At 38.4% G+C, this 26941-nt stretch overlaps 1 long non-coding RNA gene across 2 annotated transcripts; it reads right to left on the reverse strand.

The window, feature by feature from the left end:
* Positions 1 to 15504: 15504 nt before the first annotated feature.
* On the reverse strand, positions 15505 to 21719 carry LOC107306638. Of its 2 annotated transcripts, XR_004305719.1 has the most exons (7): positions 21642 to 21719; positions 21324 to 21424; positions 20334 to 20408; positions 20122 to 20224; positions 19762 to 19958; positions 17761 to 17891; positions 15505 to 17644 (listed from the first exon to the last, which is right to left on the reverse strand). It is a non-coding gene; the product is annotated as an uncharacterized LOC107306638 (long non-coding RNA). The 2 variants fall into 2 exon arrangements; XR_001552216.2 differs by lacking the exon at positions 21642 to 21719 and having other exon boundaries at positions 21324 to 21487.
* Between the last annotated feature and the right edge of the window lie 5222 nt (positions 21720 to 26941).

Below are 26941 nucleotides of genomic sequence, written 5' to 3' on the forward strand. Positions count from 1 at the left end.
AGTTGGCACTTTGCAAAATTAAATTTTACATCAGCTCAGTTACCCTTGCTGACCTGGTCTCTCAGTTATTTCCCTATAGCTGAAAGCCATCTGAAAATCATTCAGCAGAGTGCCCAGGTGTTCAAGAAAACTAATGCTATCCTGTTTTGTTTCCAAAGCAGTGTGGTCAATAGGAGCAGGGAGGTGATCGTCCTTCCATACACAGAACTGATGAAGATGCTCCTTGACAAATATGTTCAGTTTTGGACACTGCAATACAGACATTGAGGACCTGGAGTGCATCCAGGGAAGGGCAATAAAGCTGGTGAAGGATCTGGAACACAAGTCGTATGAGGAGCAGCTGACAGAAACGGGTTTCTTTAGCCTGGAAGAGAGGAGGTTCAGGGCAGACAGTATCATTCTGCACAACCATATGAAAGATAGTTGTGATGAAATGGAAATGGCCACCTTTTTTTCCCAAGAAACTAGTGATAAGGCAATAAATAATGGCCTGAAGTTGTGCCAGAGGATGTTCAGCTTGGGTATTAGGAAAACGTTTCTTCTCAGAAAGTGCTGAGGTATGGGAACAGGCTGCTGAGGGATGTGGCGAACATTTTCTGGCTATAAGGGTATCATAAAATTGTAGAATGGTTTGGTTTAGAAGAAACATCTAAAATCATCTAGTTCTGACCTCTATGCTACAGAAAGGACACCTTCCAGTAGACCAGGCTCCTTTAAGTCCCATCCAGACTGGCCTCGAACACCCCCAGGAAGGGGGCATTCACAACCTTTCTAGGCAACCCGTTTCAGTGTTTCATCACCCTCACAGAAGAGAATTTCTTCCTAACATCTAGTTTAAATTTATCCTCTTCCAGTTTAAAGCCATTTCCCCTCATCCTCATCCTACATGCCCTAATAAAAAGTGCCTCCCCCAGCTCACTTCAGGTACTGGAAGGATACTATAAGTTCCCAAGAGCTCCAACTCTCTCAGCCTGTCACTTATTACCAGTCTGTGTCTGGACGTTGATCCATTGACCAAAACCCTCTGAGTGTGACCATCCAGCCAATTCTTTATCCAGCCAGACGTCCATCCATCCAATCAATTTTTGTGGCCAAGATGTCATGTAGGACAGTGTCAAATACTTTTCACCAGTTCAGGTAGATGATGTCATTTGCTCTTCCTTTGTCCACTGATGCTGTAATTCCACCATAAAAGGCCACCAAGTTTTTCGAGCATGAAAATCAATGAATCCATGTTGGTTACCACCAACCACCTACTCTTTATTGTGCCTTAGTAGGGCCTTTGTGACTATCTGCTCCCTGATCTTGCAAAGGCATGGAGATGAGACTGACTGGCCTGTAGTTCCCTGGATCTTTTTTTCCCTTCTTTAAATTGGGTTGTACATTTCCCCTTTTCAAGTCAGTAGTAGCTTCACCAGACTGCCATGATCTTTCAGATTTGCTGGATAGCTGCTTTGCTCATAACCCATATATGGATCTTGTCAGGTTCCACAGACGTGTGTACCATCAGTTTCTTTAGATGGTAGATATCATAGTGAGTGACATGGTCTAGAGCAGTCACAAGCTTGGGCTAATGGTTATACTAGATGATCAGGTGGTGTTTCCAACCTTAATGATTCTTTGGTGCTACATTCTGTTTCTCTGGCATGTTGATGAGGCCTTTCATATTTGCACTATCAATAAATCTAATTATTACATTCCCACTTCTAATTGTCAGGTCATTACTGTTGTATTGTCTGTACAACAGTCTCTCAACTACATCCATAACTTCTGTTCAGATTTCTCAAGAAAGTCTATTATCATTTCATTTTCCTTTCCAGTGATTCCTGTTGTAATAACCATTTCCATTATCTTAAGCTGGTCACTTCTCATACAGTTCTATGTTATGTTTTATTGAAACCAGCTAAGATGAAGTCATTCTCTTACACTTCATCCAAAATATCAGAGAGACATCCTAAAAGTAACGCTTCCCATTTTGTGACGTTTTCCCACAAAATCAGAAGCAGATGTTGGTGGATGAACAAGATGGCTGTAAGATGACCACAGAGACTGAACCTTCCTGCCTTCCTTCCTGTTACATTTTGTTGCGGTGTGTGACAGATGGCAACAGAGGGGTATCTGACATGGAAGAGTGTATGAAGCAAAGGTATGCCATTAAATTCCTCTATTAAAAAAAAAAAAATTAAAAAAAAAAAAATTAAAAAATAAATAAATCCCCTATTGACATTTTTTTGTGCCTGCTGATCATTTATGGAGACCAAATGGTGGATCTTTGCGCAGTAAGGCATTGGGTGGTGGCACTGGAACAGCAGCATCAGCTGAGTGAAATACAACCGTGTTCCAGATGGTCATGTAAATTTATATGAGTGCATAGTGCAGATAGAAATGCATAGTTAATGGTGCCAACTACATTGGAAAACAGTGTTTTGCAGTTGAGAATTTGCTCTATCAAATAGCATTATTGTGTTCTTTTAATCTATTGTAGTTTCCATGGAAATAAGTAGGAGGAATTTCTTTCACAAATATGTACACACTATCAAACAGGATTGTTACCAAGACTAAAACGAACCTCAGCAATGTTTCTGTAGTAATGTGTGAACTTGTTGAATTCAAACTATGTTTCTATGTACTCACATCTCTGTTTTCTTTTTGAATTTCTTAAAAAAACCTGTACAAAACTGACGTTTTTATCTATCTTTCTTTGGTCTGCATATGATTGCTGTTCTGCCACCAGATAATATCATTCTGAGGTTGAAAAAAATAATGTCTTACTACTAGTTTTCTTAACATTGTTTATCTGAACACATACATTCTGTGGAGTTCCTCTGCCATCTAATTCTGCGTACACTGGCTTACTTCACGTAGGCATGACAGTAATCAGTTTTAAGTATCATTCTGTGAGTAGCTTAGTGACAACCCTCTTGGAAAAAAAGAGGACAAATGTTCATGTTTGTCCCACAATTGAATCCTCCCTGTGATAGTCTTGGCCTCTGAATGTTTTCCATGACCTTTCTGTATTTGTACAACCAGAAAGTCTTTCTACACAGTTTGCTGCTGAGAGTTTTCCATGTGCTGATTTTTAAAATTTCTTTAGCAATTCCTAACATGATTTGATCATGCTGGCTACAGTGACTTTATGATATGCCCTCTGCTCTCCAAAACATATCTGATGGTCCTTTTTAACAATCAACCATCTGTTCTGCTTCGGCAGAGTTTAGTTTGTTTTCATATTTTTGACAGTGGAATATCAGATAATCTTTTTTAAAGCCTAAAAGAACACTCTTAGGGTAACTTCATGAAGATATAAAAGTATACAGACAATCTTCAGAATACAAGAGTCCTGAGGTATATGTTAACCCCCGTTTCAGCACACATTTCAAGTGTGCTGGAAGAGTAAAGTATGTTTCCTCCAAAGAAGTGGAGGAAAATGGGGGAAATTTAAGGTTTGGGTGTTTCCTGGGATTTCTCTCCACAGGTGACTTGTTGAGATGGTAAACATTTATCAAGTTTTTCTATTGACTTTGTCACATATTTCTAAAGAAATTACTGTACTTTCTGTTTGCTTGTTTGTTTTTCTTTATCGTACTTTATTTTCCTGTGATGTTCAAGTCTTTCCATTGAACAGTTTTGTGATACCAAATGAAATCTTTAAATGCGTAGTATCTCTTGAAAGCAGAAAGTCTGAAATGGATGAAAAGGAGAAAGAATATCTAAGTCTTCTGGAGGTAGGAACAAGAAGAGAGTCAATAGAGGAAATAAGCCCTTAAAAAACGTCAAAAGTGGGAGATGGAGGGATGTATGGACAGGGGATGAAGTCAGTCCCAGTGAAAATATGGGAAAAGAGCACATGCTTTTCTCAATCTTATCTTATGAAGGAACTTTTATGAAGCTAATTTACATAATAACTAAAAATAAGTATACCATCTTAAACTATATTTCATCTATTTAGTCCATTTTCTCTCCATTTTTCAGTTTTAGTAAAGCTGTGCTGTTCAGAAAGTTCACATCAAATCACTTTTTTGAGGGAGCAGGATGAAAATTGAGTGTAGTGAATCTCAGGGTGCCTTGATTCTCAGACATCAGATTGGGCCACATCTCCTTTGACAGAGCTGGCAAAGGAGCATATCTTGGCTATCCAGAAACCCATGACATGTCAAATAGAAATGTAGCTTTGGAAAGATAGTATAACATATCTAATTTATAGCTTCTGTAAACACAAAATATATTTTTGTGTAATGCACAGGTAATATAAATGAGGTAAAGTTATGAGTCATTTCTGAATCTGAGGCAAAGAGCTCTTCTAAACTCCATTTCATCATATGATGGATAATCACAAACAAAAGAGGGTGCATAAATGTGAAGTGTTATGGGATTTTTTATGAGGACAAATATTTGAAGGAAATACAGTATCTGTCAAAAAGCCCATAGCTAAATTAAGTGAATTATAGGAACTTCTTCTAATGTGTGTGGCAGCTGCAAAGTATGGAAGAATGTGCCGGCTTAACCATACAGAGAAATTATATCCTTAAAGAAACTGAACTTCAAATTTCAGATTCTAAAATAAATGTTCTGGAAAAGATTTTAATTTGTTCATTCTTTGTCCATATCTAGAAAATTTTGTGAACGTGGTTAATAGTTGTGTTCTTACAAAGGTTAGACAACTAGTAAATATTTAGTTGCATGTCAGTAGCTAAAATCTTACAAACAGACAACGTGGCACCTAAACAACCTACTTTATTGATTTGCTTTAACTCTTGAAACAATACACTGAGTATGTTCTTTTAAGAACAATAGCTAGAATCATTAGTATCTGTCTGTAAAACAAGGACAGATACAGTAATAGTTATGTAATTGAGTGACAGCCATGGTATTTATAAGAGGTGCTGATCCCATGACCTTATGATCTCTTTCAGATAAATATTTAACCGGAAATACTATCTTCCTGCATGGCATTGGCTTTGTCCTCGTATCTGTGAGAAGTGATTTGTCAGGGATGACTGTTACTGGCTGGGCTTTTGAAGCAAGGACACATTTTATGTCCTCAGATCAGGAGATTAGCCTACCTATGAGTCAGTAAAGGTAGCTTTCCAGGCAAAGCAATTCAGACAATCTGTTTCAACCTCCTGCCTGTAGCGTCCTATTTTAAGGTCCACATACTTCCAGTATCTGCCAAGGAGCACTCTTGAATTGCCATGTTTCTTGGGAAGCTCGTGCCAGACCACTGTTTTGTTCCTGTTAAGATGCAACTCAAGATTAAGGTCTTCTGTTGAGAAAGCAATCTTAAATGATCTTATCTGTCCCGCTTAATCAACAACTTATTGCAGAAAAGTTGTGGCTTTTTCCCATCTTATTAACAGGCTAGAGTTAGAATTATCACAGAATCAAAGAATGTCCTGAGATGGAACAGACTCACAAGGACCATCAAGTCATCTCCTGGCTCTATACAGGAACAACCTGTACATGTTCCATCAGTTCTATGTCTCTCATTGCTCAGCACTCTCATTTGTCAACTCAAATCTTTCATCCTCTTCTTAGTTCCTGAAGGTCACTATGTAACAATGTTGACTTATGTGGCTGGAAGGAACTATGCTCAGGCAGCTTTTAGGTACAGATCCACCAACACTGTAGTCCTATAAATTGTTATAAAGTCAGAATTGAAAGAGCAGTAGGATAATGTCCTGCTGAAAATGATGCTAAAATAGTGCAGAAACTGTGCCTGTAGTGGAAGCACAAAATTTCAGCCTGACTATTCAGAATCCAAAGGAATTACTTGCACAGTGATTACTTGGATCTGCACCACATTTTGTCTAGTTAGCATTCACGAACACGACTGCCACAGTTCTGTTTGCAGGCCTGTGTGCAAGCCCACATGCATGCCAGTAGAGAGAAACACGAGAAATGACAAAATGCAAGAAGTGAGAAAAAAAAGTCCAGGGAGTCATGTGACCATTCATTCCAACCAAAGCAGACCTGTCTAGTTTTCCCAGAGGAAAACCATGATGATAAAATGAAGAGAGATTACAGTGGCTTCACAAATCAGTCACACAAGATTTCAATGAAACAATTTTATGTGCCACAGAGAAAACAGAAGGTCCACACTTTTACTGCGAGTAATATACAGGAATCAAGTTGTAAACATATTCCCAAGTACAAAGAAACAGAGGATAAGTAGTAAAAATGAGAAAGCATTTCTGACAATGTGTATCTGTGCATACTCCTATCCCTTTTAAAGTGCAAAGTCTTACTCCCTTTCTTCACTCACTACCTTCTGCAGGCTTTTCTTGCGCACATCTAAGAGAGCAATAACTTGCTCTTAGAAGTCTGCTTCTATGGATGCTTGCCAGATATGTCTTCCTGAAAGCTGTGTGCAGGAAATAAAAAAATGTATATATCAAGGTCATAAATTCTTCCTGATAGCCCTGACAGTTGCTCTGGACCAAGGTTTGTGTATTAGCTGCCCCAAGACTCTAGGTTCCAGCTTGTATATGAGGGAGACTTCAGCATCTATCCAAGAGATTTGATAAAAATGAGTTTTGAAACAAAAGATTCCTATTATCTGAAGCAGAGCTCTCAGGCATGATGTGCGGAAAGTTTAGGACAGTTATATTAAGGCTGGAATCCTGTAAATGTTTTATGGTACTTTTAAAGAAGACAGTTGTAAAATGTTGTATACTTTTATTGTCAGAGAAAAAGAATGAATGGGAGGAAAAGGATTGTTCTGACTTTCCTTCTCTTATTTTGTAGAGTCAAGTGGCTCTTAATTTAGATAATACAGATATTACAACAGTGGTAGTCCTAGTCAAAACTTCATTCCTACGTAACGGTGGAAAAAAATGAACTAGAACAATGCATAAAATGGCTAGCTGAAGAATGCAATAATTTACCTTTAGGATCAGCAATACTCAGGGAGGAGTTTACACTAGGAGCAAGTCAGGCAGAAGCACAGAAATCTAAGTCTAGCACTACTTGATGTAGGATATTATCTGGATCACATCCAGTATTTCCTTAATCTGTGCACATCCCACACTGATGCTTCCAACCAGCAGGAAAAGACATCAAATCTAGACTTATCAATCAGTTTCATTCCTCCCCCACTAGATCTGAAGCCCATATTTGCAGCACCATATGATGGGATTGCATCAGAAAAATCACTCCCACTCTCCCCTGACTGGCAGCCGGCAGTAAGGCAAGAAAACTTCTGAAAGGCTGAGTAACAAATATTGGAAAGTTAGAAAATGCTTCAGGCTTTCAAGGCCAGTGACAGAGTTATGGCAAGGACCTGAGCAATTTTGATGGGAAGCGTTTTCTCTAAGGATAAATGTTATTCTTTATTCTGCATCCACATGGTATTTTTTAAGGTGATATGCTACTGGGGTTTTAAATATCCACAGAAATGTATTTAGTTCAAATTCCACAGTTCTAAATTGAGTGAAGAAAATATTCTTAAAACCAGCAGTCTAATAAGAAAGGAGTCATAACTGGAAGACAAAAGCACTTCAGTTTTATCAAAAGAAAACACTAAGCTGCACCTGGAGCTCTGTTTTGGGCCTCTCACTTCAAAAAAGCTTTTGGGAATACAGAAAGGATTTGTAAAATCCCTTTTTCCTAATAAGGGATTGAGTAGTGGGGAGATACAGACCATGGCCAGTATTCTGCAAACACCTTTTATTCATTAAGCTGTTATTATTAACAGCAGAGAAGTATTCAGGCACCACGTAGAGTTATTCCCTCATGAAGCAGACTCACACATTCCCAAACAGAGCAGCAGTGGGGAGGCTGACCTCAGCTGCAGTTTCACAGGCTGAGGGTTGCGTAGGATTCTACATAGCTCTTTGGAAAAGTCTTCTGGGGTCCTTGTTTTATCAGGTGTGTATACAGTTCTGCACTTGTTTCTCTGCATGCAGCACTGTGCAGAGAACCCTTTGGCTGTGGTCCAGGTTACATATTCTACTGATGATGCCAGTGTGCACTGGCTGCCACCAGTGGATTTGACTGGTTGTTGGTGTCCAAGTTGATGAGGTCTGGCAGATTCAATAAAACTTTGCACTTCTAGACCTTTCCAGCTTGGGAAATGTCTTCAAGCTTCTTTCTCAGCAGGTACATTTCTTCTCCTTGTCTTGCTCTTTTCCAGTAATGACTTTTCCCTCCAAACCTGTGAGTGCTTGTTGACCCCATTCACTTGTGCAGAATGGATCTTATTGGAGCACCCAGAAAAAGGTCACCAAGATGACAAAAGCCCCAAGGTGCATGACCTAGGATGGAAGGATCAAAGGTGATGGGGTTTCTTTGACCTGCAAAGAGCAAGCAAGAGTGACAGCAGTCCGCAGCAGCTTTACCACTCTAAGTAAAGCCACAAAGACAACTGAATCTAATTCCAATTAGTCATGACAGATGGCTGAGCAAGTCACACTGTCCACAAGACTTGTTTTTTGGGGGATTCAGAGTGGGCACTGGGATAATTTCCTCATTGGGAAGGTCATTGGAATAGGTTACACAGCATGACCTGCCATTCATGAAGGTTTCCATACTCAATTTGTTCAGCCCACAGTTGATTGGATTTAGTCTTGGCTCATCAAGCAAAGCTTTGGACTAGATGACTTATGGTAGTCCAGACAACATTTCTAGGATTTTGTGAGGTATCAGAACATGCATTATAATTAAATACTTTTGAGGAAGAGGTCTGGTTTGTATTCTTGGCGTTTTCTTCATTGAATTAAATCTCTTTGGCCAAGGAAATTTTCCCTCAAACAATGAACAGACATATTTTGGAAATACACATTTTGTTAAGTCATCTGAAATTTGGGAAAAAAACCTCTAACTCCAAAGTGAAAGCAGCAATCCTTTATTCATCATGATCTGTACTGGGTGACCTGATAAGTGTGCCCTCTCAGAGTTCAGGTTCTACATTTGAACATTTATGATATGCATATTCAATACATTAGTATACATAGTCATTCCTTTCCAAGGACTCATAGATATGTGCTAATATCCTTTTGGGCATGCTCAGTGGTATCTAGGGTGGTCAAGTGTCCACCTACAGAATCCCCATTTTTCACCATCAGCTTCATTACTGAGGCCTTTGACTCACTTTCATCCACTTTGGAAAATTTCCATTGTTTATTAGGCCACAGTGAGCAGCTTTTTATAAGAGAATAACAGGAACCAAAGGAAAATATCCTTGCAAGTTCTGAGGCAAAAGTTAAACGTATTCTGTTGTGACTCTAGTTTTTCTTGTGAGGCAAAACCATTAAGGCAAAAGATAAAAGTATTCTATTATGTTCCCAGTGCAAAGTTATTGAGGAAAACAAGACTGTTCACCCACTAAAGCTGAAATGGAAAGTTTTAGAACTATCACTTATGGATTCCTTTTGCTAAACTAGTATAATGGTTCTTAAACTAATGTACTAATCTCTATTGCTAAACAAACCAGCCTATATCAAGCATAAAGTGGTATCTTCTGTTACTGAAAAAAAAATATATATCAAAATGTTCCATACTATTTTGTGTAGTATTGTTGCTCAAGTCAACTATGAAGCACATCAGGCAAATATGTTGATACATTTAGTTGCAAACCTTATGTTTTGTTTGCTTTTTTAACTGTATTCTTCAAATACTTATTTTTCACATTATTTCACTCATGAATAAAAAGAGGTTGAGATAAAAATTCATACCTTCAACCATTTTTCAGCTAAAGTTAAAAATATTTCTAAACTGAGGAATCAAGTATGGCTGAATCAGATTTATTCAGACTTTCCTTCTACATAAAGCTAAATAGCATTATTAACACTAACATTCACCAGACAGGAAAACATGAAAATATCCTTGCCATTTGGGTTTCATTATGGAAACTTAATTCATTTTTGTTCAACATTCTGCCAGGTACTGGCAAAAAGAACAGGCAAGTGAATTTGCCTGGGGGCCCCTGAAAACACTTCAGCATTACTGGCTCAGTCCCCAGCCAAATCACCTCTTGAAAGGTTCCCGGTAGAGCACCAATGAGCTCGAAGACAAATTTATTAGGCAAATAAAGAGAATATCAATTATTTTGGAAAAGATAGCAATTAGTAAATCAAGGGTAGTTCACCTGGTATCTTGGCAAGAGTGTGATGTGCAGTCCTTCTTTTTGTTGAAGTGCATGAATATAAGCAGTGTTGTCATTCACTGGAGAGCACCGGTCCTTTTCAGGGCTGAAGGAGCCTTGGATGTTGGGGTGGGTGACTTTGGAATCTTGCTAGAAACTTCAGGCTGGACCTGTGTTTTGCTGGAGTAATGTGGGTCCAAATTTAGCTCCATTGTTCTGTTTCCCTAAGGAACATCACCTCTGCAAACAGAACTGGGATTTGGACGTATCTGATGCAATTTAATAGGAGTGAGAAACGTAGTGTTAAGACCTATGCTGGTTCTGCTTTTAAAAATCTATGAAGGTCCCAAAGCCCGAGGTGGGTACAGGGTTTCTGTGTGGAGTCTCTGTGCTCAAAACTTCTTCACATGCAGAGTTACATAAAGGATTAACTCCTGCCCCTCCTCCATACCATGGCCTGGGGAGTGGAACGTAGCTCTTTCTCTTGCTTGAGATAAATAACACTGTTAAGAAATCAGAGCCTCATAGCAATGCGTGCAGTGTTTGTGCTCTTAGCTGCATGAAGACTTACCAGGATGGAGCACTGCCATTAAGCTTCAAATGCTAACCTTGAGTTTTTCAGTGTAATTTACAACAATCTGTGGAACATGCGGATAGATTTCTCTTCTTTTTATAACTGTTTCCCTGGACAGAGATGTCTTCTAAAACTGATAACTGATTGAAAGACCTGTCCACTTTAGGAAACTTTTAAATTTGGTGAGAGATAGGAGACTTGTGTCCCAGGGATAAGATTCCTCTAACAGTGTGCTCTGAAAGCAGCTGCAACAAGCTTTTCCATGAAGACATTCAGTAACAGATGTCAGGCTTATAGAGCAAAATATTTAGAAAAAGATGTCTATAGGACAATATCCTTGTAGCTAAAATAATGAGCAGCAGAGGATGTAGTTTAAAGTGCTATAGTCTTGTCGGAAGAGAATGTTTTATAAAAGAATGATTTGTGTCAGTTTTAGACAAAACAATTAATTAAAATGAAATTATTTAGTTTTGCAGTCCGAGTAACATGCAGAACAGAAGAAATCAATGCAGTAAAGTTAATAATTTTTATTCCATGACTCTTTTATTGAACACTAATTTAGCAAAAAGAAAAACAGATGTGCTGTCATTAGGTGAGCAAATGTAGAAATGTATTGATTATGAGACTGAAACTCCTTGAAGCGTCCCCTGAGAGAAACTGATGTGTTTTGTTTTGTTTTTTAACAGGAAAAGATCTCATTGGTCTTTTGATTTACACGGAGGTTTATGAGTTGACATCTCAGTAGATAACAAATACTTACTGAGTTCTTTATGAGCTTTTAGCAAAACTGGATGATATTTTGTTGTGTAGCATTTATGAAAACATATAGAATAACAGTTTGGTTCCAGCTCATAGGTGTAAATCTTGTTAACTGCTAGAGACTGAAGCAGCAGAGTGCACTGTGAAACACCTGAATTTGCATGAAGCCAGACCTTTGGGAACCCTTGCAACTTCACAATCTCTCACTCTTGTATTCACTTTTATCTCTATTTCTATATTCTGAAACAATGGAATAAAGTTTATTCGTCTCTCAGGACCTCTTAGAACTGCTGCTTCTACTGGTCATGAACCAGTACCCGTTCATATCCCTTAAGTCATAAAATCCCTTCCTAATTGACCTTCCCTCTCTGTGATCTGCCCAGCCTTTTTACTTGCCAGTGACATGTATAATATATAGAATCAGAATGACCCAGGTTGAAAAGGACCACAATGCTTATCTGGTTTAAACCTCCCTGCTATGTGCAGGGTCACCATCTGCCCTTGAATGCCTGCAGGGATGGGGCAACCACAGCCTCCTTGGGCAACCTGTTCCATCACCACCCTCTGGGTAGAAAACTTCCTCCTAATATCCAACCTAAACTACTCCTGTCTCAATTTAAAACCATTCCCCCTTGTCCTATCACTGTTTGCCCTCCTAAACATCCATTCCTCTTCCTGTTTATACGCTGCCTGCAAGTATTGGAAGGCCACAATGAGGTCTTCCTTTGGTGTAATTGATACAGGGAGTCCCTTTGGATAAGGCTTATGTCATCATTCTTTGTTTTCCTGTGATAGTCTTTTTTTCCTTTCCTGTGAACATCACAGAAATGTTACAACTCAGTTTTAGGTATCAGGAATACAGAAGAGAAAGGAGATCTTTATTATATCTTATAGATTAAAGAAAAAATACTATGGTATTGCACTCTTTAATCAGTGAACATGCATACATGCAGTGATGTATTCTGCCCTAAGTGTATAATCCTGTACCTACTCAGACATTTCTTACTGAGATAGAACTTGAGGTGTATTTTGGGATACCTTAAACAACTCAGTCTTATATTCAGATTTTAAATCCGATCACATGTTATTATATACAAAGATAGCACACAACAGCTCACTATTAACAATCAAATTTTTCTTCCCACCATATGGTGTGTTTGCATGATACTCCAAATACGATTGGGCAAATTATTGCAGTCTTTGATGCTTTCTAAAAGAAGTAGCAGCCCAGAGATATAGAGCAAGGCTAGATGAGAACCCTGAAAAATAATTAAACATCAAGGTTTCTTTCTACAAGTCAGTTAATTAATTTTCTTGACCTTCCCACTTCCTCTCTTTATTTCTTTTCCTTTTTTCAAAACTGAACCATGGAAAATATTTTTAACTTCCAAGAGCAAAAGTATCATAGATGCAGATATTCGCATAGCTGCAAATAGGGAGAGCACTTCTGAGAAATATTAGTAGAGCTTTCTTCTCAAATCAGTGCTTTTCAGTCAATAGGCAGACCTGCAGCTTTATCATTCTCTTATTACATATTAACTGGAGTTAGAATATACAAGATTTTTTTTGAGGCAGTTGCTGATTTTTTCCTACACTTACTGCTAATGGCTGCAAATTGTGAGATCTGATTCTTAATATCTTAATATCTCATAAAACAAGAAAATATGTTTTCTAAATAAATAAAGGAATCATCAGATTATCATGTGTTTAAATAGGACAATTTTAGAACACAAAAAATTATGATGCAAAAATATTTTGGAATATGCTTTCAGAAAATAATTATTCTTAAAAATATATACATTTGTATCTCTATGTCATTCAGACTTACATTAAAGGAACACAATTTCAAGAACAAAGAGAAATCAAATACTTTCTGAAGGTTAGACTGCTTTTTAAGAATCTCATATTAAAATTCCAAAAAACAGATATTTTCAAAGTCACTTCCACCGACACCTCTTGAGAATATAAGGGAGAAATCTATTATGAGTTATATGTGTTTTTAGGACAGAACATGAAAATCAGTCCTTTCTGGTGATTGGAAGCCCTGCAGTTCAAATAATCAGAAACACATCCTCATTGTTTAAAATGCAGATCTTAATTTCTAACAAGTTTTCTTTACAGCAGTGTAGAAAAAGTGGGAAACAACAACAACAACAAAAAAGTTCAGTGGTTACAGTGGGGTATCTTAGCAAAGAAACCAAATACACTAAATTAAATGTTAAGGTATGAGAAGGCCCAGTGAAGTTAGAATCATTTCTGTGCTTTTAACCACAGCTAGGTCTTATCTCTGATTATCAGAGATTTAAAGTATTATCAGGAATAAATAACAGCGGTATAAATGAATATGAACAATAATAGCAAAGATTCTTAATAGAATAATTTATTTTTTTAACTTGCCTTTTAGTTTTTTAAAAAAGTAGTGCATTCTTCTATTAGCAGTTAGCTTTGAGTTTACTCTACTTTGTTTGAATCCCTAGGTGACTGACTTTCCTTACATCCTCTGAACTATACATACGCTGCAAACTGGCACGACAGTGTTTAATCCTATAACAGAATATCTTATTCATTAAGAAATATTTAACATAGAAAAGATTAGTGTTCAGCAGAAAAATCCTGCCAAGGAATAGGCGCAATGTTAATATGTTTATGGAAAACTCTGTGTCCTGAGTTTTTCCTAGTGTCTTGTCCTTCTAAAGCATGTGTTGCCTTCCAGATATCTTAGAAAACATTTAATTTTTATTAGTTTTTTTGTTTGTCATGTGAACCTACACAGCTTTCACGCAGTAGATATTTATGATTGTGATATATTTTCACCGCTAAGTACAGTAAACTGAGTCAAAGGAAATGATTTCAGAAAAAGCTCAAAATGTGTGTTTGTTGTAACCAAATTCCTTTTCTGAGCACTGGAACAAAATCAGTAGAGAACATAGCTGTAGCAGCCAAGATAAGGCACAAGAGACTCAGAGTGGTGCTGCAGAGGCAGAGGCAGGGATATAGGAGTGGTACTCTGGAGGCCAGCCTAGCTCCATGCCTGTGTCACCCCATGGCATCAGTGCAGTTGTCTTGTCCCAGGTGGGACTGGCAACATAGATCTCAAGGTAATGAACAGCAAGCCAAGTACATTACAACAAACACGGGTTTTATGGGGAGCAGCTGAGAGAACTGGGATTGTTCAGCCTTCAGAAAAGGAGGCTCAGGGCAGATGTTATAGTTCCCTACAACTAACTCCCTAAAAGGAGGTTGTGGCAATGTGGGCATTGGCAACTTCTCCCAGCTAACAGAAACAGGAGAGGTAATGGATTCAAGTCAGACCACGGGAGGTTCAGAATGGATAATAGGAAAGATTTCTCAGAAAGAGTGGTGATGCATTGAAACAGATGCGCAGGGAAAGGGTGAAGTCACTGTCCTTGCAGATGTTGGAGAAACATGAAGTTGTGGCTCTGGGGGACATGGTTTAGTGGGCATGGGTTGACAGTTGGACTAGATAACCATTGAAGTCTGTTCCAACATCACTGTTTCTAAGATTCTGATTTTCCGACCTCTGTCAAAACAGATGAAATCCTCCTGGCAATGAGATCCCAATGCACAACAGACCCTTTCCTAATTTTGTTCACACAGGGATGTCTGCCTAAACAGGTAATAGTTGGCCTTTCCACAGGTTACTCGTTTGCTGTCAGAGAAAACAGTTTTACTCAGCAAATTGGTTTACCCTATTCTGTTTCCCCCTCACAATGAAAGGAGTTTCTGCAACAAAGTAAATAAGCTTCTACTATTTAAAAAATGATAAAAAATTAATATCGGATATTGTCCCTTGACAAACTTATTATTCTCTTGAATATATAGGCCTCCTAATTTGCTTAAGTCATTTACAAAATTTATTTTTTCTCATTCCTTTCTCATTAATCAGACATGGCAGTTTGAAGAAGTAATTGACTATTAATCAGAAAGTTGGTCAGTACAGTGAAGCTGAAAACTGAAGAAATATTATCTAAATGATCCTACTGGTCTTTTCCAACCCAAACGATTCTCTGACTTTATTTGATTCTGGAAGAAAAAAATCTGGAGGAAATTAGTCCCAGTGTGTGTTGCCTCATTTGTCATTCATATTCTTAAGGGGCACTGAAGCTAAATCTACTGCCAAGCAAGTTTAGTACAGTGAGGAGCTTTTCTTAAAAAATGTGGTTTGTTCAAATATTTCCAGCTTTCCCAAGTTCATTCTGTTCACTCTCCTGGCATAGAGTTTTCTCCATCTTTAGAACTTTAAAGTAATATTTTTGTAGGCAATGCTTACTTCTAAAGAGAAGCCAGACAACTTAGCTGACCCTGCATGTCCTAAGAGTGGGCTGAAGTCTTCAGTGACTGAACATCCCCCCTTTTGCTGCCAGAAACAGTAGACAGTTTATGGCATATTTTATCCCATTGCTCTCAATTTCATTCTGAGATGGAAAGCTTAAATGCTTTCTTTTCCACACCTTGTCATTGTAGAAGGTTTACTTTTTCCACGTAGCCTTGTTTGGAATAGCTTTTCTGCAAAATTTCTGACACACTAGCATCCAGAAAGAAAGTCTCAGTGTCTCAATGTCTCGAACTGATCAGCCCTCACTGCTCTCTGAAGCACAGCTTGAGTGCCACTCTGCCACCATATCCATCAGTGCTCTGCTTTTTCCACTTTTTTTTTTTCCCCCACCTTTTTGCAGCCCTGAGATAACATTCCTTTTCCCAAAAGTCCCAGTTCTGTAATTTTACAATTTTTTTTATACTCTATTTGATTCTGTTCTACATACTTGCTCACAGACACTGGCATGTACAAGATGGCTTGCTGTATTGTGGCATAAAATAGGACTTGAGGGTTGATGTTAGATGAGGCTTGTCTTCAGTCTCTTCCTCTCTTCTTCCCTGAGCTGCTTCATCTTAGCAATTATTTTCTTCCTTCACGTCCTCTCGTTCATGAACAGTTCTGCTAACTTCCTATGAAGAGTCCTTTTTCTGCTTAAGTGCACTGCTTTGGACACATAGTCATTAAAAAAGGCAGGAAGTAAGGAAAATAGAGTGATGAAAATATGACCTGCCCATACAGAAAAGGTAATGCTGTCTTTGTTCATGAGGGAAAAGGGAAAAGTGGGTGAGAAAGAATGGGAGAGAACACCAGCAGCACTTGAGAAATTTATCATATTGCCAGCAGCACAAAACCACACAAAACTGAACAAAACCACATAAAACCAAAGGAAAAAAAGAAAAAGTGGAATACTAACAAAGAGAATGAAATCTTCCAAATTCCATTATCTGCAGTGATAACTAATTGGAGGATGTTTATTTAATAAATAATTTAAAAAATAAAGAGACAGGTAAGCTTATAAGAAGTAGCCAGATAATAAGTTGAAATTAGATGAAAATGGAATGGGTGTTATGAGGCTCACTCTAATTTTTCTTTTATTTTCTTTTATTGCTTCTTTATATTCAAATTGGAAGCCTGCGAGTGAGAGTTAGAGATTAAGGTAACAAAGGTAGCCTTGTGTCTGCCTGATCAAGTGGTGCCTTCTTCCTCCAGCTACAAGCTGTGTCATGATCACAGGCTCTCATCCTGCTGGGCCTGGGCTGTTGTGACTATGCAGAGCTGTAGAATAGCTTTCCTTCCCCAGGTGGAGGAAGTTAGGAAAGAAAGGCAAGAGATCAGCATGGCTGAGCCAGGACCAACTGGTCAAGGTGGAGAGCAAGAAGAAAATGCACAGGCAGTAAAAGCAGGGACAGGTACCCTAGGAGAAGTACAGCGATGCTGCTAGGCCTATGTAGGGATGGGGTCAAAAAGGACAAAGCCCATCTGGAACTGGATTTGGCAAGGAATGCAAAAAAGAAAGATTTCTATAGGTACATGAAAGCCGTGTCTACCTATGAACAGTAAGTAGGAAACAATTTTCTACCCCTTCCTTTCCTGACTTGGAGATTAGTGCATGTTCACAGTTTTGGAAATGCTTCAAAATACTGCATTTTGGCAAGTAGGGATACTTAGTGGGCATGGAACTCCCACTGAAGATGTTTGTATGCTGTGACACAGTAATTGGACTTTTGTTTATCTGTAGAGCTCTAAAACATATTTCACTAAAGAATGTTTTTTTGTCAGTTTTCTTATTTTAAGAGATCAGGGGGATGACTCATATATAGACCATGCTAGTTTTTTCAGTTGCTTCAATCCAGACTGGCAGGAAAGGATCCTTGAATTTCTTTGGTAAAGGCTGGCAGGAAAAAAAAAAAAATTCTTTTATTTGAAAATATTAGTGGGGAAAAGGTCAAAGAGAACTTCCTGGGATATCAGCACTAGAGAACTTACGTGAAAAGCTAGTAAAACTACCTCTGAGCTCCTGATTCAAAGCAGATGTCTCCTTCCCCTGTTTTAAGCTGAAAGTCCACCCTGGGCACAAAGGGCAAGGCTAATGAGATTTTCTTTTTGAGACAAAAAATTGTTCTTCTTAAGATATTATCCTGTAAAACAACTGTTCATTTTGTGACTGGAATAGTACTTTTGTGTTTCATTTTTATCTGTGTAAAACAGAGTGCAAAAGTGACCGGGATTCACATCTCTTGGCATTGTTACTCTTGGGAAATGGAGTCCTGTTCCACTTTAGGGTGACTGTGATTATGTTTTCTAATTATTATTAATCTTAAAATCTATAATAAATTTGTATTGTGTCTTAAGATTGTTAACTTATCCGATTATTGTTTAGTAGATGAGCAAATGCTATACATGATCTAAATAGAGAGTGCAGTTACTCAAGGTGGATTTTTTTTCAGGCAGCATAACACGTATATATGCCACTGTTCACTAGGAGGTTAAACATAACTGTTGGAATCCAGAGCAAAACAGTTATCTTAATAAAATCTGTGGAAAAGCTGCCATAGAGTTAAAACATATCAGGACTTTTTCCGAGTTTGGCTTAAAACATGAGGAATCTAGCTGAAGGTTTCCATTAAGCTTTTTATATTTTAATACATTTTTAATATTTTAATTATATAATTACCCTATTTAAAAATAAACTAGAAAACCCAATCACGAGTTGGGAACACAATCATACAAAATGAATCATACTTTAAATGTCATCCTAGCAAGATATCTCCTTACCTGCATTCCCTAATACTCACAACACTGAGTTATGCTGAAATTTGTTAATCTTTCTACTGAGTTCAGTGTGCTTCAAATCTGGCAAAAGGAAGCAGCTGTCATCTGAAGATCTTCCAATGTTAATTTAATGTCATTGACAAAGATAATTTAAGCATCTTAAAGTGCTAAATAATTTTGAACTATCCAAGTACATCTTCCACCTGATATCAACACACCAAATTTTATACGATAAACCTTAAAATCTTCTTTACTTGCGTGTTCTAATAAGAAACAAATAAAGGACAAATAAAGAAACAAGCAAGTAAAGATTTTCTTTTGAATAGAGCTTCAGTGCTCTCCACAGCAAGTGCTGAGCTATCATGGAATGTACTGTGAAAGTCCATTTTCTAGCCTCACACATCCTGGTGGCTCACAGTGTCAGAGAAGGTAGCTTTGCTTTAATGCTTGGATGAGGTTGGATGTACAGTGTGATGCACAGTTACTAAGTATAAATGTGCTCAGTAGGACTACAAAAGGAAAATCCATTAGGGAATGGCTAGAGAAGTATCAGAGCTACCAACACTTGAAAAAAGGAAAGAGAAAGTAGGAATGCAAGAATGGATAGATTAATGGGGAGAAAAAAAGAGTGGACAGGGGGAAGGAGGGCAAGAAAATATTTCTGTGCAGGCATGAAAGAATGTGATTGAGAGACAAATATCTCCTTTTTCCCAGAAACAGAAATGATGAGTTAAACCAAGAAGGAGGAAAGTACTGAAGAAGTAGGTGGACCTAAGAAGCCTAGCAAACATTTTCTGAAATGAAGACTTGATAGACTGTATATACATTAAGAATACCTTATAAAGACGGCAGCAGATGTCTGGGGCCTGCCTATTATTACAGAATTTTTTCCAGATATTTCTTGATCCTTCTGTAGATTAAAATCTATATTCAAGAAAAGCTTAAACACAATACATCCTCCAAAGTGAGGCTTTCCTTGGAATAGACATGATAACCTTGATCTGCTCTCTGACAAAAAATAAGAAAGGCCTATGACAAAGAACAGCCCTTGATTCTACTGGGAGTGATACAACTGCTATAATCGTATTTTGTCTGTGTTATGGGACCCATCCAAAGTGCTTAAGTCTATAGCCACCAAACATTACTGAACGCTTGGGGAAGCAGCTCTTGTAATCATAAAATACATCTAGGACAGAGGACTGTGAACCAGAGTATGAGAAACAACATAGTACTTACATGAATTAATGAACTGCTGGATAGGGAAAAGGGTAGAGGAAGGATTTCTGTTTTCTATTAGAAAATAAGATCTGGTGAAAAACAAGCAGTGCCCTTGTTAAACTGTTTGTTGAGCCAGTGCACAGGCAAGTGGAGGAAGGAGTCTGTTCACCAAAGCAGGTGACAGAAGGTTACTCTCCATAATCTACTTTTTGTCTCTGTGCAAGAAAAGAGATTTTCAGAGTACAATGCCTTTGTACAACACAGCTGGGCTAAAATTAGACTTTAAGACTATTGCCTTTCCATCCACCATAAATTATCATTAAGGTATATTCAATTTTGTTTATGACTACCAGTATAACTTTCGAGGGATATATTTACTTAGTGAAGCTTAATACATCTTCTGGTAATAGTTTCTGTGGACAAGGTCAAAGAAAACACTCTGAAGTACAGAGCAAGAGCTTTGCAACAGGCACTGAGAATTCTGTGGGGGAAAAAAAAAAAAAAAGCCCCGTTATAATGGAAAGCTAGATCTCAAATGATACACTAGAAAAAAGATTTAAATCCATTCAGGCTCTAGCCCAATTACGCACCATTAACATCTACTGCTTCCAGTCACTTCAAATCAGGCATTCCAGCACTTTAGCTTAAGTAAAAAGTTTGTCTTGCTTCAAAGAAAATAAAAAATAGTAGGAGAAAAAAAATATTAAAATGTTACATTTTAAACAGCATTGAAATATAAGGCAGGCTAAATAGTGTACAGAGAATGAAGGAGATTAGATTGAAATTCATTGCTTCCACCTTATGCTGCCAAATTTTCTCCCTTAAGCAGCTACTTGCAAAGGTCCTGCTTCCCTCAAATTGGCTGCAGATGGGTGACGATTGAGAACCAAATTCACATGCAGATTTATTCTCTTGTTCTTTGAGGGGATCTGATTTACTTGCAAGTGCCAAAGAACTGATGCATCTTTCAATAATGAGATTACTTAAACTCTATGATCAACACCACTTTCACTCTTTATGCTTGTCTTTTGATCAGAAAAGAATTTAAATGTATGCATTAGAAAAGTGTATTTCAGGAAATGTATATTTCCTTGAATAAAACTCATCCTAAATGTTATTAATCATTCTGCTTATCGGCTGAATGCTGATAAGACTGAATAATACCTCCGTTTACAGGCTGTACCTTAGTTCATATAGCATAAATATGTGCACAGAAGCACACTTAATGAACTGATAAAGTCCGAATTAGGAAATATATCTATTGACGTCCTGATGAGCATTTAAAAAGAAAATATTTTCCAAAACTTTATTTATTTATTTTTCTGGTTTTATGACTACTTCAGTAAAGCAAAGGCCTGGGTGTAAGTTTACATTTGGTAAAGTTTTGCTATAATTGACACATTATAACATCACTCCCGTTAATGACTTGCCTATTTAATAAAATCACACATATAATAGTTTATCTGTGAGAGACAGTTCAGTAGTCTATTAAGATACAGGCATTTTACCAATACCATAAAAGAAATAAAAACTAAATTTTTAATTTTGAATATTAAGAAAGATATAAAATGGTACTCAACCAGTGTCTCATGCTGTGGAAGTTTTGTTTCACAGTATAAAAACTGCCTGGGGTTTATTTCTCTTCAATACAGGTAATAATGGCACGTCAGCAGCTTCAGAGCTGAAGCACAAAGAAAACACTTTTGTCTTGGCTGTGCTGCAAGGACTTTCACTGTTAAAACAAAAATACAGAAGCAGTTTCTCTCCACTTGATAGGAATAAAAGCAGATGTTACGGTAACACCAGCCAGTAGACTGTCTGGATCAGTGTGCTGTGTCTGTGCTTGTACCGAAACCTTCAAAGAAAATGTAAAGGTATCTTTCATTTCAAAATCCTACCTGCCCAAAGGGGCACCTTCTTTCTAGTCCACTTTTCTTCACAATGAGCTCAAGCCCTGGAGCGTTACTCTGCATTTTAACTCCTATGAAGGTAGTAGTACACTGTTATTTTAATATCTTATTTAACCAGGGTAAGAATTTCTATTTTCACTTCTGCTTTACTTTTACCTTCAGGGCTCTCCAGAGTTACTGGTTAATTGTGAGTCAACTTAAAAACACTTCATACATTTTGTTCTAGTAGCACTTAGCACGTGTGGACAGAGCATGAAGGCATTATTTAGCATCAAGATTAAGGTTTAAATATTTTCTATTTGAGCAACAACTCACAGAATCATAGAATCACAGAATGGCTTGAGTTGGAAGGCTCCTGAAGAACCATTAACTCCTGTAACACAAGCAGGGCTGCCAAGCACTGGATAAAGTACTAGGTCAAATTACCAAAGCCCCATCCACCTTGGCCTTTGTCTAGGTGGTAACTATACAGATGGTAACAAAGATGGTAATAAATGTACAAAGGTTATAAGCAAGAGGGAAACTCACCAGTGGTGATGCCTTTGCTGAGGAAGCTGGGGCAGTCTTCACTGAAGAGCAATCTCCAGGAGACACTGACTCAGTGAGGGGTCAGCCCTTAAATGAGGTCTCAGAGGAGGTGGAGTCAAGCTCCACCCCTTCTGGGAACACAGCTACATTACTCTCACCTGTGCTTCCGCAGCTGACCCAATACTTGCCTTAGCTGATTAATCAATGGTTCAGGCTGTGATTACCAATCTCCCATACAGCTTTAAACACCCACTGGGATGGGTCATTCACATCTACTATCTACCTGTGTAAAAGGTTGATTTTCCTCATGTTTATAAGCTCCCTTTAAATATTAGAGGGCAACAACACACCTGACAATATACTGTCAGGTTTGCTGAAGCCAACAAAGTGATTTATAAATTATAGGAACACAGGAAAAACTTCACTATAATTATTTATTATTCTATAACTTGTTATAAAGTAATATCTATTTCCTGACTGGAAGAAAAAAAATAATCAGAATCTTATTTCAAATTTAAAGATGGCATGTTTCTGTCAAGAATAATTCCTTTGGAAACTGTCTTTGGTTACAGGACACCCATCTATATGAAGTGTCATAAGGAAGGCACTACAGGCACAGCAGCCTCACCTAGGTGCCAAGAAAGGTTATGGTGCAGATCATCCTGAGATCCACAGAATGTGTGGGACATCTAGAGGTTCAGGCTCATTCAGCATGGATTCATGAAAGACAGGTTCTGCTTGATCAACCTCATCTCCTGTGATCAAGTGGCCCAGTTGGTGGATGAAGGAAAGGGCAATCTACCTGGACTTCAGCAAAGCTTTTGACACTGTCTTGCACAGTATTCTCCTTGGGAAGCTGGCAGCCTATGGTTTGGACACATACAGTTTTTGCTGGGTAAAGAAGTGGCTCGATGAGAACTGGACCCTTAGAGTAGTGATAGATGGAGTTACATCTAGCTGGTGAGCAGTCACTGGTGGTATTCCCCAGGATTCTGCACTGGGGCCTATCCTGTTCAATATCTTTATTGATAATTAGGATAAGGGGATTGAGTGCACTCTCAGTGCATTTACAGGTGGCACCCAGCTGGCAGGACATGTTAATCTGCCTGAGGGTAGGAAGGCCCTCTTTGGGATCTGGATTGGCTAGATAGCTGGGCTGAGGCCAATGGGATGAAGGTCAATGAGACCAAGTGCTGGGTCCTGCACTTTGACCACAACAATCCCTGCCTGCTACAAACTTGGGGCAGAGTGTCTGGAAGACTGTGTGGAGGAAACAGACCTGGAGGTGTTAGCTCAGCTGAACATGAGCCAGCAGTATGTTCAGTTGGCCAAAATGTCAATGACATCCTAGCTCATATCAGAAATAATGTTGTCAGCAGGGGTAGAGAAGTAATTATCCCCCTGTACTCAGCTCTGATGAGGCCACACCTTGAGTATTTTGTTCAATTTTGGGCCCCTCTTGACAAGAAAGACATTGAGGCCCTGGAACATGTCCAGAGAAGGGCAACAAAGCTGGTGAGGTGCTTGCAGCACAAGTCTTATGAGGAGAGGAAGAGGGAGCTAGGACTGTTTAGTGTGGAGTAAGGATGCTCAGGGGAGACCTTACAGCTCTCTAATGTAAGCTGTGGTGAGGTTTCGGGTTGACTACAGGGAATGACTACATGTTGTGCCAGGGGAGATGCAGGCTGGATGTTAGGGAGAATTTCTTCTGTTAGAGTGGTCAGGCACTGGAACAGGCTGCCCAGGGAGGTGGTGGAGACATCATCCCTGGAGGTGTTCAGGAAATGTTTACATGTTGTACTGGCAGAAATGGTTTAGTGAGGAACATTGCTGGCAGGTCAGTAGTTGGGCAGGATGACCTCAGAGGTCCTTTCCTACCGATTCTATGAATTGATGAGATTTTTTATTTGTAAAACTAAATAATGTAATAATTAATAAATAATATTATATTAATAATAATAATTAATGTAATAGATGCTGAATGGCTCACTCTAGAACGGAGTTTCAACAAGGCAGTTGATCAGTTTTAGGTTACAGAATAGGTTACATATACTTGTTTACACATATACACGCAGGACTTTACTTCTGTGACACAAATGCAAATAAGAACATAAGAAATAAATAAGAAATAAGAATAACAGGAAAAGACACGGTCAAAAAAGCAGGAGAAACAGAGCTAAATTTTACCAAAGATCGTGCCAGCAAAAAATGAAAGGAGGAGTTTTGCAGCAATAGCCTCAACCTCAAAACGACCTCTGTGTTGAGTCAGTACTAATGTTTACTGATGTTTTACCTAGCACCCCAAGGACAGTTCTTCCAAGTCTAAATAAAATTCAAGAGCACCCGCAAAGGCACAAGGTTTGCAAAACCCATGGAATGATTTTCTGTCTTTTTTCCTGTTACCTCTACCATGTTACTGCCCAAACCTGCCAGGCTCCGTTAATTTTTTCATCAGTGCAAGACATTGTCTGTGGAAGAAGTGTGTGAAGACGTTATTAAAAAACTCACTACATTTAATAGCCCTTCTGTGAATAGTAATGAAGTTAAAACCAAATTTCTGGGCTGCTATTTCCACTCTGCACAGAAGGAGAGTTGTCTTTAATGGTCCAACTTTCGAGGCTGGATAGAGGTTGAGGGAGGAAGGCATAATTATGTTTTGGGATTGAACTTGTTCAAGGAGTTCTGAGTCACTTCAGGCAAGAGGAAAAGACAAGGCTTCCTTGAAAAGGGGACACCCAACTCTTGCAGTGCATGTTGTCAGAAGTGCCAGCCCTACACATTGAGGCAAACGTCCTTTTCATCAGGCCATGCAGTCCTGTTTTCTGATCATCTCCACAACTTGTATATAGTTCTGCTGCTTCATGATATTCCAAGTATCAAGATTTCCTTCCCTCATGATGAAGAGATTTCATATGTGGAGACCTCAGGAAACTCACCCTAATTCTGGTATGTGCTAAGAGGATTACTTCATTTAACTAGTAGGATTTTCTAGTTCTTTGGTGTGATTTGAGAGATTTCTAAATGTAAAAGTGATGTTCTAGATCAGAAGAATGTATGAGTGATGATTTTAATAAAATTGTGCAATATCAAAAAGATAAATCCTTGGAAATAATTTTTCAAGCAGGCTTTTGTTTTAAAAGCTTCATATAAGATTTTTCTCTCTCTGCACCTTCAAATTAAGAATCCTTCTGGCACTTGAAATTGGATCTTTAATCTATCCCATAGCTTCTCCTTTTAGAAATATACGGCAGCTTTTGTACTAAGTGCCAGTTGACAACTTTAGAGATCTGAATAGCATCAGATACACACCTATTTCATTGGCAAGGCACAAGCAATTGCTATTTGAGAGTGTTATCTTTTCCTTAGGGATTTTGTTTCCCTTATCTGCACATTGACTGGAATATCTATGATTTCTGACAGCAAAATAGTCTTGTCTCTTCAAAGTGCTTGTTGTTGAGGCTAAACCACGTACACTGAGTGTATCCTCCTCCTTGTCTTTTCCAGGCAGTCAAACACCCTTCTGTAAGAAGCCATGCTTTTTACATTACTGTCTCAAAGTTTGCTGAAATGGACAAGTTCAGGTAAGTCCTGGCCAAGGTTCCAGGACTGCCTTTGTCTGAGACTTGTCCATTTCAGCAAACTTTGAGACAGTAATGTAAAAAGCATGGCTTCTTAAACCTTCCTTTCTTTCTGTCCACTCTGAACAGTGACTCTCAATATTTCAATCACAAAATTCTCTTCTTCTCTGTACCAGGTACCCAGAAGGGTCTGTCTGAGGCTTAAAAACCAACAGATCCCTGCAAACAAGATCTTCTAAGCATAAATGCAGTAAATAACTTCCTTTCTTCCCAATGCAGTTGTATTTCCATATCCTGAATGAGAACTGCATAGATTTTGGTCATGATTAAACATGATGATTCTTTTTTGCTCTAAATTCTATATGTTATTTTAAAAAGAAGGAAGCGTAGAAGTATCTTATGGGAAGTTTAAATAGATCTCTTTTGCATGTTCTTCCCTATGAGTTTTGGCAGCTCATTCAAGTGAAATTAAGCAACTGCACTTCTCAGAAGTCAGTAAAAAAGTAGTTTCTTAGAGTGCGAACCAGCTGCCTCCATCCTACAGGGACTCTCACTTCTCCAGTAGTTCAGTACTTTGTGTATTCACTGTAACAAGCGTGAACAAGTATCACTCAGGTCTTAACCAGGGAGTCAGTGCAACCCCAGGGTTCTCCCCAAATGATAGTACTGGAGGTAGCAAATAATGTAGCAAGTCAAGGATATTTGTGCAGAGGACAAAATGCTATTTTTATTCTTGGATTCAAACTTCTCCCTCTCTCTTTGGAAGGCATCTCAAGGATCATGATGCTCCAATCCCCACTGCCAAAGGCAGGGCCACCAACCTCCATATTTAGTAGACCAGGCTGCCCAGGGCTCCATCCAACCTGACCCTGAACACCTCCAGGGATGAAGAATCCACAGCCCCTCTGGGTAGCTATTCCAGGACCTCACCACTCCCATAGTAAAGAACTTCCCCCTGACATCAAACCTAAACCTTCCCTGTTTCAACTTAAAATTAAATTAAACTCATTTTTTGTATAAAAAGTGTTAAAAAAAAGTTACTAAAAATAAATAAATAAATAGAAATTAATTTAAAAAAAAAAATAAAAAAATGAAGAAAGGAGGAACATGAGAGTTTTCTATGATAGTGCACTGACTGGTATGTCCAATAATATGGTGACCCTGAAATAGTCAAGATACTCT

This window comes from Coturnix japonica, chromosome Z (genome assembly GCF_001577835.2).
Source record: "Coturnix japonica isolate 7356 chromosome Z, Coturnix japonica 2.1, whole genome shotgun sequence".
In the NCBI taxonomy this organism is placed as follows: domain Eukaryota; kingdom Metazoa; phylum Chordata; class Aves; order Galliformes; family Phasianidae; genus Coturnix; species Coturnix japonica.